General features: G+C 44.5%; 1 protein-coding gene across 7 annotated transcripts in view; it reads right to left on the bottom strand.

The window, feature by feature from the left end:
- Positions 1 to 15,174, bottom strand: part of PPFIA2 (PTPRF interacting protein alpha 2) — a 398,714-nt gene that overhangs the window by 195,715 nt on the left and 187,825 nt on the right. The window lies entirely within an intron of this gene.

The raw sequence follows: 15,174 nt of genomic DNA, 5'->3' as shown, positions 1-15,174 counted from the left end.
TGGGAAATATATGTTACTGTATATCTTCCAAACAGCAGGAGATATTTCTATAATACTTGGTCACATGTTACTTATATGTCCACTAAAAAATATAGGATAGTTAATTTAACCCTAACTTACCCCCATTTGCGAGGGTCGGGGTTTTTGTTTAAAGTCCAATGCAAATCTATTGGAAATGTAGGTTCCAGCATAACTTTCGTACGGCTGGAGATATTTCACTAATACTTGGCCACATGTTACTTGTATGTCACATAAAAATATGTAATAGTTAAATTAACCCTAACCTACCCCATATGTGAAGGACGGGGTTTTTGTTTCAAGTTCCATGCAAGTATATAGGACTTCTGGTGCCTTACTCAACAGCGTCAGTCCGGCTGGCAAACCACACCCTCCACGTATTCCATGCCCGATTGTGCAAAGAAATTTTATTTTTATTTTAAGCTACAATATCTTTAGCACAACGCAGCCCCACCTGAGGACGAGATATGAGGATTAGAAATGAGGATTAGTTATGGACACGGGATATGAGGATGGATATGAGGATGGGAATTGGGGTCAGAATATGGGGACGAGATATGAGGTTGTGATCTAAGGATGGGAGATGAGGACGGGAGATGAGGACGGGATATGGGGACAGGATATGAGATCGGGATATGAGGACAGGATATGAAGTTGGGATACGAGGACAGGATATGAGGTCAGAATATGAGGAGGGAATTTGGGGTAGGGATATGAAGAGGAGATTTGGGGTCAGGATATGAGGAGGAGATTTGAGGTAGGGATAAGAGGACAGGATATGAGGACAAAATCTTCCTCCTTTGTTGCTCTTCCTCAGATAGGAAAAAACAGGCAATGTCGGGTACTCAGCTAGTATTTAATAAAGATTAATATTTTTGCATTACAAACATAGTCTGTTGCAACATTATTTATTGTAGGTTGTTGCATTCTTGGACTGTCTAAGAATTAGACAGTTTTACTTATCCTGAGCCATTGTGTCTTCTGCAGAATGCCAAGATACCATGCTAATAGTATAAAGATGGATAAGGCTATGTTCACATCAGTGTTGGGCAAATATGTTATGAAATGTTTGTTACTGTCACCTGAGATCATTCTTAATGGATATGAAACTGATGTTAATGGAAGTCAACAGTCCGTTATATTAAAAGATTTTGCTAAAATTACATATAAAACTGTTATCATCCATTATTATCTGTTAAAACATCCATTTATTACAGTTAACCTCTTAAGGATGCACCCAGTCCTCCGATAACACTGATCATCTCCATGTTAATGCATGGGGCTGATCTGTGTATAAGATCGGTATGTGCCATGCTATAGCCTCTAGATTGGGCTATAACACTGCAAAAAAAAAAAGTGTGGAAAAAAAAGTTAATAAAGATCATCTAACCCCTTCCCTAATAAAAGTAAGAATCACCCCCCCTTTTCCCATTGAAAAAAAAAGAAAGCTGTGTAAATAAAAATAAACACGTTTATCCCGCGTGCGGAAATGTTTGAACTATAAAAAATATATTGTTAATTAAACCACATGGTCAATGGCGTACGTGCAAAAAAATTCCAAAGTCCAAAATAGCGTATTTTTGGTCACTTTTTATATCATTAAAAAAATGAATAAAAAGGATCAAAAAGTCCAATTAATACAAAAATGGTACCGATAAAAACTTCAGATCACGGCGCAAAAAATGAGCCCTCATACTAGCCCGTACGCAAAAAAAATAAAAAAGTTATAGGGGTCAGAGGATGACAATTTTAAACATATACATTTTCCTGCATGTAGTTATGATTTTTTTCAGAAGTACGACAAAATCAAACCTATATAAGTAGGGTATCATTTTAATCGTATAGACCTACAGAATAAAGAGAAGGTGTCCTTTTTACCGAAAAACTTACTGCATAGAAACAGAAGCCCCCAAAATGGCATTTTCTTAAATTTTGTTTCGCTGTGGATTTTTTGGTAAAATTACTAAGAAGAATTGGTGGTGCAAAAAAGAAGCCATAATATGGAATTTTTGGTGCAAAATTGAAAGTGTTATGATTTTTAGAAGGTGATGAGGAAAAGTGAGTCCTTAAGGGGTTAATGTCTATTTTTTAACCATTTCTATTCAGTTTTTTTTTTAATTTATTTTATTTTTATTAGCATGCTCTTTAGCAGGGGTATTCAACTATTCTTAGTGAGGGTCCCCTTATCCAAGTGCACTGGTAAAGGTCAGAGCAAAGCACTGAGGCCTGATTCACACCTATTGGCCGCAGTGCCATGAAGGAAATAGCAAACGAGGGAAGTCTGGAGGATGTAAATGCACTGTTTCCTGTATTTTCTGATTAGTGCCAGAGACTGTACCCCTGAATATAACACTGCCTCATGCTGTACCCCTGAATATAATACTGCCGCACGCTGTACCCCTGAATATAATACTGCTGCACGCTGCACCCCTGAATATAATACTGCTGCATGCTGTACCCCTGAATATAATACTGCTGCACGCTGTACCCCTGAATATAATACTGCTGCACGCTGTACCCCTGAATATAATACTGCTGCACGCTGTACCCCTGAATATAATACTGCTGCACGCTGTACCTCTGAATATAATACTGCCGCACACTATATCCTTGAATATATTACTGCCACACACTGTACCCTTGAATATAATATTGCCACACACTGTACCCCTGAATATAATACTGCTGCACCCCTGAATATAATACTGCCACACACTGTACACTCTGAATATAATACTGCCGCACGCTTTACCACTGAATAGAATACTGCCAGAGACTGTATGCCTGAATATAATACTGCCGCACGCTGTACCCCTGAATATAATACTGACACACACTGTATCCCTGAATATAATACTGCCACACGCTGTACCCCTGAATATAATATTGCCACATACTACACCCCTGAATATATTACTGCACCATGCTGTGCCTCGAATATATTACTGCCACCTGCTATGCCCCTAATATATTAAAGCCACACGCTGTACTCCAGGTATATCGCTGCCACATGCTGTGCCCCTGGTATATTTCTGCCACTTGGTATGCCCCTGGTATAGTACTGCCACATGCTGTATCCCTGGATTAGTACTGCCGCACACTATATTCCTTATAAAGTACTGCCACATGCTATGTCCCTGGTATATTACTGCCACACAATATGCCCCCAAAAATAATTTTAACAAACACTGTGCCATGTACTGACTAATTGTACCATAAAACAATGAATGATGCCCCCGTGCCCCCCAGAATAAATGATGCAATAGTGCCCCCCAGAATAAATGATGCCACCATGCCCCCAGAATAAATGAAGTCACCGTGCCCCCCAGAATAAATGATGCCACCGTGCACCCCAAAATAAATGACGCCACCGTGCCTCCCAGAATAAATGATGCTACCGTGCCCCCCAGAATAAATGATGCCATTGTGCCAACAGAATATATGAAGTCACTGCGCCCCCAGAATATATGAAGTCACTGCACCCTCAGAATAAAGTCATTGTGCCCCCAGAATAAAGTTACTGTTCCCCCAGAATAAATGATGCCACCGTGCCTCCCAGAATAAATGATGCTACCGTGCCCCCATAATAAATAATGCCACCGTGCCCCCCAGAATAAATGATGCCACTGTGCCCCCAGAATATATGAAGTCACTGCGCCCCCAGAATATATGAAGTCACTGCACCCTCAGAATAAAGTCATTGTGCCCCCAGAATAAAGTTACTGTTCCCCCAGAATAAATGATGCCACCGTGCCCACAAAATAAATTAAGTCACTGTGCCACCACATAAACTGTGTCACTGTGACTATTCAGTTGCTGCAAACTACAACTCCCATCATGCACAGATGGTCATGATGGGAGTTGTAGTTCTGTAACAACTGGAGAGTCACAGGTGGGGGAATGACTGCTCACCTGAAAGTTTAGGCGCAAATTATAGAGAGGCACCAATCTAAAGGGTCCAAGTAGCATATGGTACTGTTGCTGCCATCTTAGCATGTGAGGGCCAGTAAGTGGCTCAGGGATGCATGTGACTATTGCTCATCTGATGTGCATACCCCAGGGGTTCAGTTCACATGGTGCAGCTGCCAGCATGAAGTCTGCATTCTGCATGGAAACTGCCCTGGGATGTGGGTTTAAATCAATAGCATGTCAATATTTGTTCCTGATGTACTGCAGAACTACTGTGAACTCAATAAATACCACATTGTAAACATTGGCCCTGACTTACTAGGAGTGGAGTGGAGTGTAGTTTTCTTTGTGGGTTTTAACCCCTTAAGGACTCAGCCCATTTTAACCTTAAAGGGGTATTCCGGGCAAAAACATCTTATCCGCTATCCAAAGGATAGGGGATAAGATGTCTGATTGCGGGGGGCCCGCTGCTGGGACCCCCGCGATCTCCCTGCAGCACCCTCATTCTATGCGGGGCTGCGTCTCCAATTTCGGAAACCTCCGTGTTTCTGGGACTGGGGCATCAGAGTCAAACAAAACAAACAAAACCGTACATGTCGGGAAAAAAGTCAGGAAATCTAGAGCACTGTTCACACTAGACTCAGAACAAGGAACACACTGGACATCCCACTCCAATCATGGAGGGACAACAATACTAAAACCATATAGGCTCCTAGCTAGCGGACACACTCACCAGTGTGAACAGGATACTAGTCTAGGAGTTAAAAAAAATCCTAAATATAAGCAAACACGGGTACAGACACAAGATTATCTCACTCCTAGATGACAGATTAGCACAAGGCAGGAGATCCAGGATCAAACAAGGGTCAAAACAGGTCTGACAAAACGCACAGTGTTAATACGGACTCAGGAAACACTAAGCATATGCAGAACGAACAATACAAGAATACTAAAACCTGACAAAGGTACTAAAGCAAGGCAAGCTAAAATATATATCAAATAACTATTACATGGAGCCATGGCTAACTAAACACATTGGTCCACACACACAAACATAGGAAAATAATAAAGACTTGGTCTGAGTAACAGGTGAAATTACAAGCCCAGAGCATCACCTGAAGAGGCCTTTTATATCCTGCCAGTGCTGAAGGGCTGGAAGGTTAAAGGGGTATTCCAGGCAAAAACTTTTTTTATTTATCAACTGGCTCCAGAAAGTTAAACAGATTTGTAAATTACTTCTATTAAAAAAATCTTAATCCTTCCAATAGTTATTAGCTTCTGAAGTTGAGTTGCTGTTTTCTGTCTAACCGCTTTCTGATGACTCACGTCCCGGGAGCTGTCCAGCTCCTATGGGGATATTCTCCCATCATGCAAGGGATATTCTCCCATCATGCACAGCTCCCGTGACGTGACATCATCATTGAGCAGTTAGACAGAAAACTTCAGAAGCTAATAACTATTGGAAGGATTAAGATTTTTAATAGAAGTAATTTACAAATCTGTTTAACTTTCCGGAGCCAGTTGATATATATAAAAAAAAAGTTTTTGCCTAGAATACCCCTTTAATGCTTCCCAAACCAGGGAGAATAAACACAGAAACTGTTCAGGCATAAACAGGACCCAAAGCAGAAAAATGCAAAATATAGATAAATGGACAGTACATAATATGGTGCAGGTCTGGTGATGTACATTTTACTTTAGCTTTACTGCAGATTATTTTGTGTTTATCTCAAAGATCTGTTTAGAAAGGTTTTTTTCTTTTGTCCAATCCAAACCCAGTCCAAACCTGTTTCAGTTAAATAAAATAAAAATAAAAAAATTAAAAAAAACTGTCAAACAGGCCAGTAATACAGCTGTGTAAAAGTCAGGTGTGTACCTACCTTTTGATCCAGACCTAGCTGAATATCACATATAACCCTTTGATGGAGTCAAGGGCTACAGTTTAGACCCCCACAATATGTCTAAATGATGACCACAGATAAAAAAAAAAAATTAAAAATATACAGCGGTCCCTGAACTTATAATGGCATTAGATTACTATACTTTCAACATGCAATGGTCTTTTCTAAACCATTAAAACTTAAAACCATACTCAATTACAAGGTTTTCATAGAGTTCTGGTCTCATGGTACAATGGTTTTATTATAGTAATCCTGGAACCCATACATAAGAGTGAGGAGTTCTTTTACATGTTTAGGGTTTTATTTTAATGCTATTTGGAAGTTAACACCAGGAATGAGGAGTAGTATCTGAATTTTACAATCTCCTTTTGCAATCCACAGCTGGTTTTGGCTTCAACAACTGAATCACAAAACCTGAACAGAAGCTGATCAAAACCCATAAGAGCATCCTCAAAGAGAAAAAGAAAAATGCATATCAGCTCGATAACCATACAAGACAGTGTAGCAACGGAGGCAAGTTGAATCCAGGAGCACGGAAAGGCAGCGGGCCAGATCCTGCCTGATAAACAGTCATACAAAAAAGGTTGATCCAGCACCAGGGGGAAAAAGTTAACAAGCAAGACTTTATTCAATCATCTTAAAACCAGAATGGACATGTCATATTAAAAGAAAAAATTCTGACGCGTTTCGAGCTGTAAACTAGCTCTTAGTCATGGTGCAATGACTAAAAACTAGTTTACAGTTCGAAACATGTCAGAATTTTAATATGACATGTTGATTCTGGTTTTAAGATGATGGAATAAAGTCTTGCTTTTTAAACTTTTTTCCCGGGAGCTGGATCAACTTTTTTTGTCATCCTTAAAGAGAGTTTCACCAATAAAACAAGTGTAGGAATTGCAATATATTAACCTACTAAAGCTCATCCCTTATCAGCATGTCACAGAATCAAAAAAGGGCAGAAATCTATCAGAGATGCCATATACCATTTTATTTACAACACAGTCTATTATATATCATCTTATTTGACCAGAGGACTCTGGAGTCAGTGGAAATGACCATTCTTCAAGTAGAAAGAGAGCTCTTAAAACCGATTTTGAACAATCTTGAAGAATACGCTCTCAGCAGGATGCAGAACATTCTAGGCTTTGATAAAAGATCACTTACAAAAATATGCGGTTTAATAGAATCGTAAATAAAGCTCTTCAGTATGTCTATGCGGTTTCATAGCATCGTAAATAAAGCTCTTCAGATATGTCTATGAAGGTTAAATCAGGCTATATTGTTAACTGCACGTCAATATGCTATATGTTTTAAGGTATTAGAAAAGGTATAAAGCTCATATCTGTCCCAAGTTACAGATAGGAACTGTATACATAGATGATACTGCCCAACATGTTCTATAAAATAAGAAATAAGGGATGACATTGTATAGAAGCCTTAGTAGTAAAGAGTAGTCGACCATCTATTTAATGAGTCTTGGTTTTTGTCAGCAGCATTTATAGAAAAGAGAAATGTTTCAAAAAAAATTAAAAAATACTCAAAGAGTACCTGTAATATCCCACTAATTAAACAAAATGTTATATGTTACCCAGTACCTAGTTCAGGTCATGTACATATAATTGTAGTGTGTCCAGCACCTATATTTCTCTCACAAATACCTTTTATCTGTTGCTCACTTGGTTTGTCATCCTGTGTTCAGGAGAGGGTGTGTCCTCACTCTGCATGACTCATCTTCCTGAGTGCTAAGTCTCTTTATCCAATCACTGCAGGCTGCTCTGTAACCCCCTCCCTGTTTTCATGTTGCAGTCTGATAGGACAGGACTAGTGCTAGTCTCACCCTTACTTCCTGTACTTTGTCCATGCCTGTGCTTCAGCTTGGACAAAGATGATGCTGCAGCCAGAAAATATTATGTTCTGGTAGGTATGGGGACCCCTAGTGGTCTTTTTTGTAAGCCATAATTCTAATGAAAAGGAAATAACATTTACTTATGAAGCATATTAGAAAGGCTAAAGGGTTACTTTGCCCCTAGACATCTTATCCCCTATCCAAGGATAGGGAATAAGATGTCTGATCGCAGGCATCCCCAGCGGCGGGACCCCACGATCAGACATATTATCCCCTATCCTTGGATAATGGATAAGATGTCTAGGGGCGGAGTACCCCTTTAATGTTTTGCCAATATGTACAACATATGAAAAGTTTTTGAATTTGACAGTCCCTATTTAAATAAAGCAAACTGATTGTATATTCCTGAACTAAATAGCTATTAACCCCTTAAGGACGCAGTCCTTTTTTCACCTTAAGGACGGAGCCCTTTTTTGCAATTCTGACCACCGTCACTTTACGCATTAATAACTCTAAAACGCTTTTACCGAATATTCTGATTCTGAGATAGTTTTTTCGTGACATATTCTACTTTATTTTGGTGGTAAATTTTCGTTGTTACTTGCGATGTGCCGGGATGCCTGAATGATTCCAGCAGGCATCCCGGTCCGGTCCCCACCAATAGCCTTAAGGACTCGGGATGCAGGGCGTATGCATACGCCCCACGTCCTCAAGAGGTTAACCTGTTATTACCTATGGTATTAAGGTTTAAAGGGGTACTCAGCCCCTAGACATCTTATCCCCTATCCAAAGGATAGGGGATAAGATGTCAGATCGCCGGGGTCCCGCTGCTGGGAACCCCCGAGATTGCCGCTGCAGCACCCCACTCTCATTACTGCACAGAGCGAATTTGCTCTGTGCGTAATGACGGGTGATACAGGGGACTGAGCAGCGTGATGTCATGGCTCCGCCCCTCGTGTCATCAGGGCCCACTCCTTAATACAAGTCTATGGCAGGGGCGTGACAACTGCCACTCCCCCTCCTATAGACACATATTGAGTGCCCGTCATTGCGTGCAGAGAGAACTTGCTCTGTGCAGTAATGACAGCGGGGTGCCGCAGTAGCAGGACCCCGGCGATCTGACATCTTATCCCCTATCCTTTGGATAGGGGATAAGATGACTAGGGGCAGAGTACCACTTTAAACATTGAATAAAGAAAAAAGGAGGAGTTCTGATGGGTTCCCTTCCCAAATCTTCTCTACTTAAAGACTACTCTGCCCCTAGACATCTTATACCCTATCCAAAGGGCTGTGGCACCCCAGACATCCGATGCACTGATGTCACAGCCAAACCCCATTTGTGACGTCACGGCCATGCCCCCTAAATGAAAGTCTCTGCGACAGCCGTCATGCCCCCGACCATAGACTTACATTGATGGGGCATGGCCTTGACGTCACGAGCTGGGCGCGGCCGTGATGTCACAAGTCTCCGGCACTGCACCCGATGCTCTAAATGAATGCCGGGTTCAGGGATAGGAGAGAAGATGTCTAGGAGCAGAGTACCCCTTTAACATTTAAGTCAGTTGACTAAAATGTCAACAGTTTTTAGTTATAGTTTTAGTGATCATATTCAGTTTTAGTCATCAAATTTAGTTTTAATCTAGTTATAATGACTGAAAAATTGTTATGACAAAAATAATTAGTTGACAAAAATAGCACTGGCTGGAGTATTCTTTACTACTGAGTCTATGTGGTTTGTCCATGCATCCAATACCTGATGATTGTGGTGCGGTAATCTATTTGATGTTTTTCTATTGTAAAGAAGCCTTGAATTCTAGCTTACTAACCCCTGCAAAGCAGCACTGTACTTAGAGCTAAAGTTGGCCACTGATGAGTTTCACTGTCTATGGATCCCAATAATTTCAACAGAAAATTTTAACAATCTTGTGTCTATCAGGACAACTCAGTTGTCTGATATCTCCAGTAGGAAAAAAAGGAAAAGGTTATGACAGATTTTTTTTTAAGACTGATTGTATAATGAGGTTTCCCACCTCGGCAAGTAACTGGCAGAGCGGCAATATGAAAGATTGGGCACGGGCACAAGGCAGAAGACCAGGCTCGGGTCTAAACTTTCATATTCCAGATCAGCTAATCACCGACTGAGGCAAGACACCACTGCGCCCAGTGACTAGCTGAGCTTCATTGCTGTATCATGGGCCCCCGAAGCAGGAGTAGGATAGCAGCAGAGGCCGGGATGGTGATACCAGAGTCCCCAGCGGAGGCAAGGACAATAAATACATTGTAATAAAAGTCTACAGGTCTAATGTACCTTTATTTATAGTTAAAAATCTAAAGTATACATTGACTTTTCAATATAACAGAAGTTATTGTTACGCCGAGCGCTCCGGGTCCCCGCTCCTCCCCGGAGCGCTCGCAGCATCCTCTCATTCGCAGCGTCCCGGTCAGACCTGCTGACCGGGTGCGCTGCAATATCACTCTCAGCCGGGATGCGATTCGCGATGCGGTAGGCGCCCGCTCGCGATGCGCATCCCGGCTCCCGTACCTGACCCGTTCCCCGTCTGTCTTGTCCCGGCACGCGCGGCCCCGCTCCTTAGGGCGCGCGCGCGCCGGGTCTCTGCAATTTAAAGGGCCGCTGCGCCACTGATTGGCGCAGCAGGCTTAATCAGTATGTTCACCTGTGCACTCCCTATTTATACCTCACTTCCCCTGCACTCCCTCGCCGGATCTTGTTGCCATTGTGCCAGTGAAAGCATTTCCTTGTGTGTTCCTAGCCTGTGTTCCAGACCTCCTGCCGTTGCCCCTGACTATGATCCTTGCTGCCTGCCCTGACCTTCTGCTACGTCCGACCTTGCTCTTGTCTACTCCCTTGTACCGCGCCTATCTTCAGCAGTCAGAGAGGTTGAGCCGTTGCTGGTGGATACGACCTGGTTGCTACCGCCGCTGCAAGACCATCCCGCTTTGCGGCGGGCTCTGGTGAATACCAGTAGCAACTTAGAATCGGTCCACCAACACAGTCCACGCCAATCCCTCTCTGGCACAGAGGATCCACCTCCAGCCAGCCGAATCGTGACAGTAGATCCGGCCATGGATCCCGCTGAAGTCCCACTGCCAGTTGTCGCCGACCTCACGACGGTGGTCGCCCAGCAGTCGCAACAGATAGCGCAACAAGGCCACCAGCTGTCTCAACTGACCGTGATGCTACAGCAGCTATTACCACAGCTCCAGCAACAATCTCCTCCGCCAGCTCCTGCACCTCCTCTGCAGCGAGTGGCTGCTTCCGGCCTACGATTATCCTTGCCGGATAAATTTGATGGGGACTCTAAGTTTTGCCGTGGCTTTCTTTCGCAATGTTCCCTGCACTTGGAGATGATGTCGGACCAGTTTCCTACTGAAAGGTCTAAGGTGGCTTTCGTAGTCAGCCTTCTGTCTGGGAAAGCCCTGTCATGGGCCACACCGCTCTGGGACCGCAATGATCCTGTCACTGATTCTGTACACTCCTTCTTCACAGAGATTCGAAGTGTCTTTGAGGAACCTGCCCGAGCCTCTTCTGCTGAGACTGCCCTGCTGAACCTGGTTCAGGGTAATTCTTCTGTTGGCGAGTACGCCATCCAATTCCGTACTCTTGCCTCCGAATTATCCTGGAATAATGAGGCCCTCTGCGCGACCTTTAAAAAAGGCCTATCCAGCAACATTAACGATGTGCTGGCCGCACGAGAAATTCCTGCTAACCTGCATGAACTTATTCATCTTGCCACCCGCATTGACATGCGTTTTTCCGAAAGGCGTCAAGAGCTCCGCCAGGATATGGACTTTGTTCGCACGAGGCGGTTTCTCTCCCCGGCTCCTCTCTCCTCTGGTCCTCTGCAATCCGTTCCTGTGCCTTCCGCCGTGGAGGCTATGCAAGTTGACCGGTCTCGCTTGACACCTCAAGAGAGGACACGACGCCGCATGGAGAACCTTTGCCTGTACTGTGCCGGTACCGAACACTTCTTGAAGGACTGTCCTATCCGTCCTCCTCGCCTGGAGAGACATACGCTGACTCCGCACAAAGGTGAGACAGTTCTTGATGTGAACTCTGCTTCTCCGCGCCTTACTGTGCCTGTGCGGATATCTTCTTCTACCTTCTCCTTCTCTGCTATGGCCTTTTTGGATTCCGGATCTGCAGGAAATTTTATTTTGGCCTCTCTCATCAACAGGTTCAACATCCCGGTGACCAGTCTCGCCAGACCCCTCTACATCAATTCTGTTAACAATGAAAGATTGGACTGTACCGTGCGTTACCGCACGGAACCTCTCCTAATGTGCATCGGACCTCATCACGAAAAAATTGAATTTTTGGTCCTCTCCAACTGCACTTCTGAGATTCTTCTTGGATTACCGTGGCTTCAACGCCATTCCCCAACCCTTGATTGGTCCACAGGAGAAATCAAGAACTGGGGTACCTCTTGTCACAAGGACAGTCTTAAACCGGTTCCCAGTACTCCCTGTCGTGACCCTGTGGTTTCCCCTGTATCCGGTCTTCCTAAGGCTTATATGGACTATGCTGATGTTTTTTGCAAAAAGCAAGCAGAGACTTTACCTCCTCACAGGCCTTATGACTGTCCTATTGACCTCCTCCCGGGTACTACTCCACCCCGGGGCAGAATCTATCCTCTGTCCGCTCCAGAGACTCTAGCCATGTCGGAGTACATCCAGGAGAATTTAAAAAAGGGGTTTATCCGCAAGTCCTCCTCTCCTGCCAGAGCTGGATTTTTTTTTTTGTGTCCAAAAAAGATGGCTCCCTACGCCCTTGCATTGATTACCGCGGACTTAATAAAATCACGGTAAAAAACCGCTACCCCTTACCTCTTATCTCGGAACTCTTTGATCGCCTACAAGGCGCCCACATCTTTACCAAACTGGACTTAAGAGGTGCTTATAATCTCATCCGCATCAGGGAGGGGGACGAATGGAAGACTGCATTTAACACCAGAGATGGACACTTTGAGTATCTGGTCATGCCCTTTGGCCTGTGCAACGCCCCTGCCATCTTCCAAGACTTTGTTAATGAAATTTTTTGTGATCTCCTATATTTCTGTGTTGTGGTTTATCTGGACGATATTCTGATTTTTTTCTGCCAACTTAGAAGAAAACCGCCGGCATGTCCGCATGGTTCTTCAGAGACTTCGGGACAATCAACTTTATGCCAAAATGGAGAAATGTCTCTTTGAATGTCAATCTCTTCCTTTCCTAGGATACTTGGTCTCTGGCCAGGGACTACAAATGGACCCAGATAAACTTTCTGCCGTCTTAGATTGGCCACGCCCCTCCGGACTCCGAGCTATCCAACGGTTTTTGGGGTTCGCCAATTATTACAGACAATTTATTCCACACTTTTCCACTATTGTGGCCCCTATCGTGGCTTTAACCAAGAAAAATGCCAATCCTAAGTCCTGGTCTCCCCAAGCGGAAGACGCATTCAAACATCTCAAGTCTGCCTTTTCTTCTGCCCCCGTGCTCTCCAGACCTGACCCATCTAAACCCTTTCTATTGGAGGTAGATGCCTCCTCTGTGGGAGCTGGAGCTGTCCTTCTACAAAAAAATTCTTCCGGGCATGCTGTTACTTGTGGGTTTTTTTCTAAGACCTTCTCTCCGGCGGAGAGAAACTACTCCATTGGTGATCGAGAACTACTGGCCATTAAATTGGCGCTTGAAGAATGGAGGCACCTGCTGGAGGGATCAAAATTTCCAGTTATCATATACACTGATCACAAGAATCTCTCTTATCTCCAGTCTGCCCAACGGCTGAACCCTCGCCAGGCTAGGTGGTCGTTGTTCTTTGCCCGTTTTAACTTTGAAATCCATTTTCGCCCCGCTGACAAGAACATTAGGGCCGATGCCCTCTCCCGTTCTTCTGATGCCTCTGAAGTAGAGGTCTCTCCGCAACACATCATTCCTCCTGACTGTCTGATCTCCACTTCTCCAGCCTCCATCAGGCAAACTCCTCCAGGGAAGACCTTCGTTTCTCCACGCCAGCGTCTCGGGATTCTCAAATGGGGACACTCCTCCCACCTCGCAGGCCATGCGGGCATCAAAAAATCCTTGCAACTCATCTCTCGTTTTTATTGGTGGCCGACTCTGGAGACTGATGTTGTTGATTTCGTGCGGGCCTGTACTGTCTGTGCCCGGGATAAGACTCCTCGCCAGAAGCCTGCTGGTCTCCTTCATCCTCTGCCTGTTCCTGAACAGCCTTGGTCACAGATTGGTATGGACTTTATTACGGACTTGCCCTCATCCCGTGGCAACACAGTTGTTTGGGTGGTCATTGATCGATTTTCCAAGATGGCACATTTTATTCCTCTCCCCGGTCTTCCTTCAGCGCCTCAGTTGGCAAAACAATTTTTTGTACACATTTTTCGTCTTCACGGTTTGCCCACGCATATCGTCTCGGATAGAGGCGTCCAATTTGTGTCTAAATTCTGGAGGGCCCTCTGTAAACAGCTCAAGGTCAAATTAAACTTCTCTTCTTCTTATCATCCCCAATCCAATGGGCAAGTAGAAAGAATTAATCAGGTCCTGGGTGACTATTTACGGCATTTTGTTTCCTCCCGCCAGGATGACTGGGCTGATCTTCTACCATGGGCCGAATTCTCATACAACTTCAGAGTCTCCGAATCTTCTGCTAAATCCCCATTTTTCGTGGTGTACGGCCGTCACCCTCTTCCCCCCTCCCTACTCCCTTGCCCTCTGCTTTGCCCGCTGTGGATGAAGTGACTCGTGATCTTTCCACCATATGGAAAGAGACCCAAAATTCTCTTTTACAGGCTTCATCCCGGATGAAAAGATTTGCCGATAAGAAAAGAAGAACTCCCCCCATTTTTGCCCCCGGAGACAAGGTATGGCTCTAAATATGTCCGCTTTCGTGTCCCCAGTTACAAACTGGGACCACGCTATCTTGGCCCTTTCAAAGTCTTGTGCCAGATTAACCCTGTCTCTTACAAACTCCTTCTTCCTCCTTCTCTTCGTATTCCCAATGCCTTCCATGTCTCTCTCCTTAAACCTCTCATCATTAACCGCTTCTCTCCCAAACTTGTTTCTCCCACTCCTGTTTCCGGTTCTTCTGACGTCTTTTCCGTGAAGGAGATTCTGTCCTCCAAGACTGTCAGAGGGAAAAAAAAATTTGGGGTGGATTGGGAAGGCTGTGGCCCAGAGGAGAGATCCTGGGAACCTGAGGACAACATCCTAGACAAAAGTCTTATCCTCAGGTTCTCAGGCTCCAAGAAGAGGGGGAGACCCGGGGGGGGGGTACTGTTACGCCGAGCGCTCCGGGTCCCCGCTCCTCCCCGGAGCGCTCGCAGCATCCTCTCATTCGCAGCGCCCCGGTCAGACCTGCTGACCGGGTGCGCTGCAATATCACTCTCAGCCGGGATGCGATTCGCGATGCGGTAGGCGCCCGCTCGCGATGCGCATCCCGGCTCCCGTACCTGACCCGTTCCCCGTCTGTCTTGTCCCGGCGCGCGC

This window comes from Hyla sarda, chromosome 4 (genome assembly GCF_029499605.1).
Source record: "Hyla sarda isolate aHylSar1 chromosome 4, aHylSar1.hap1, whole genome shotgun sequence".
Lineage (NCBI taxonomy): Eukaryota > Metazoa > Chordata > Amphibia > Anura > Hylidae > Hyla > Hyla sarda.
This window is presented reverse-complemented; position numbering and strand designations above follow the sequence as displayed.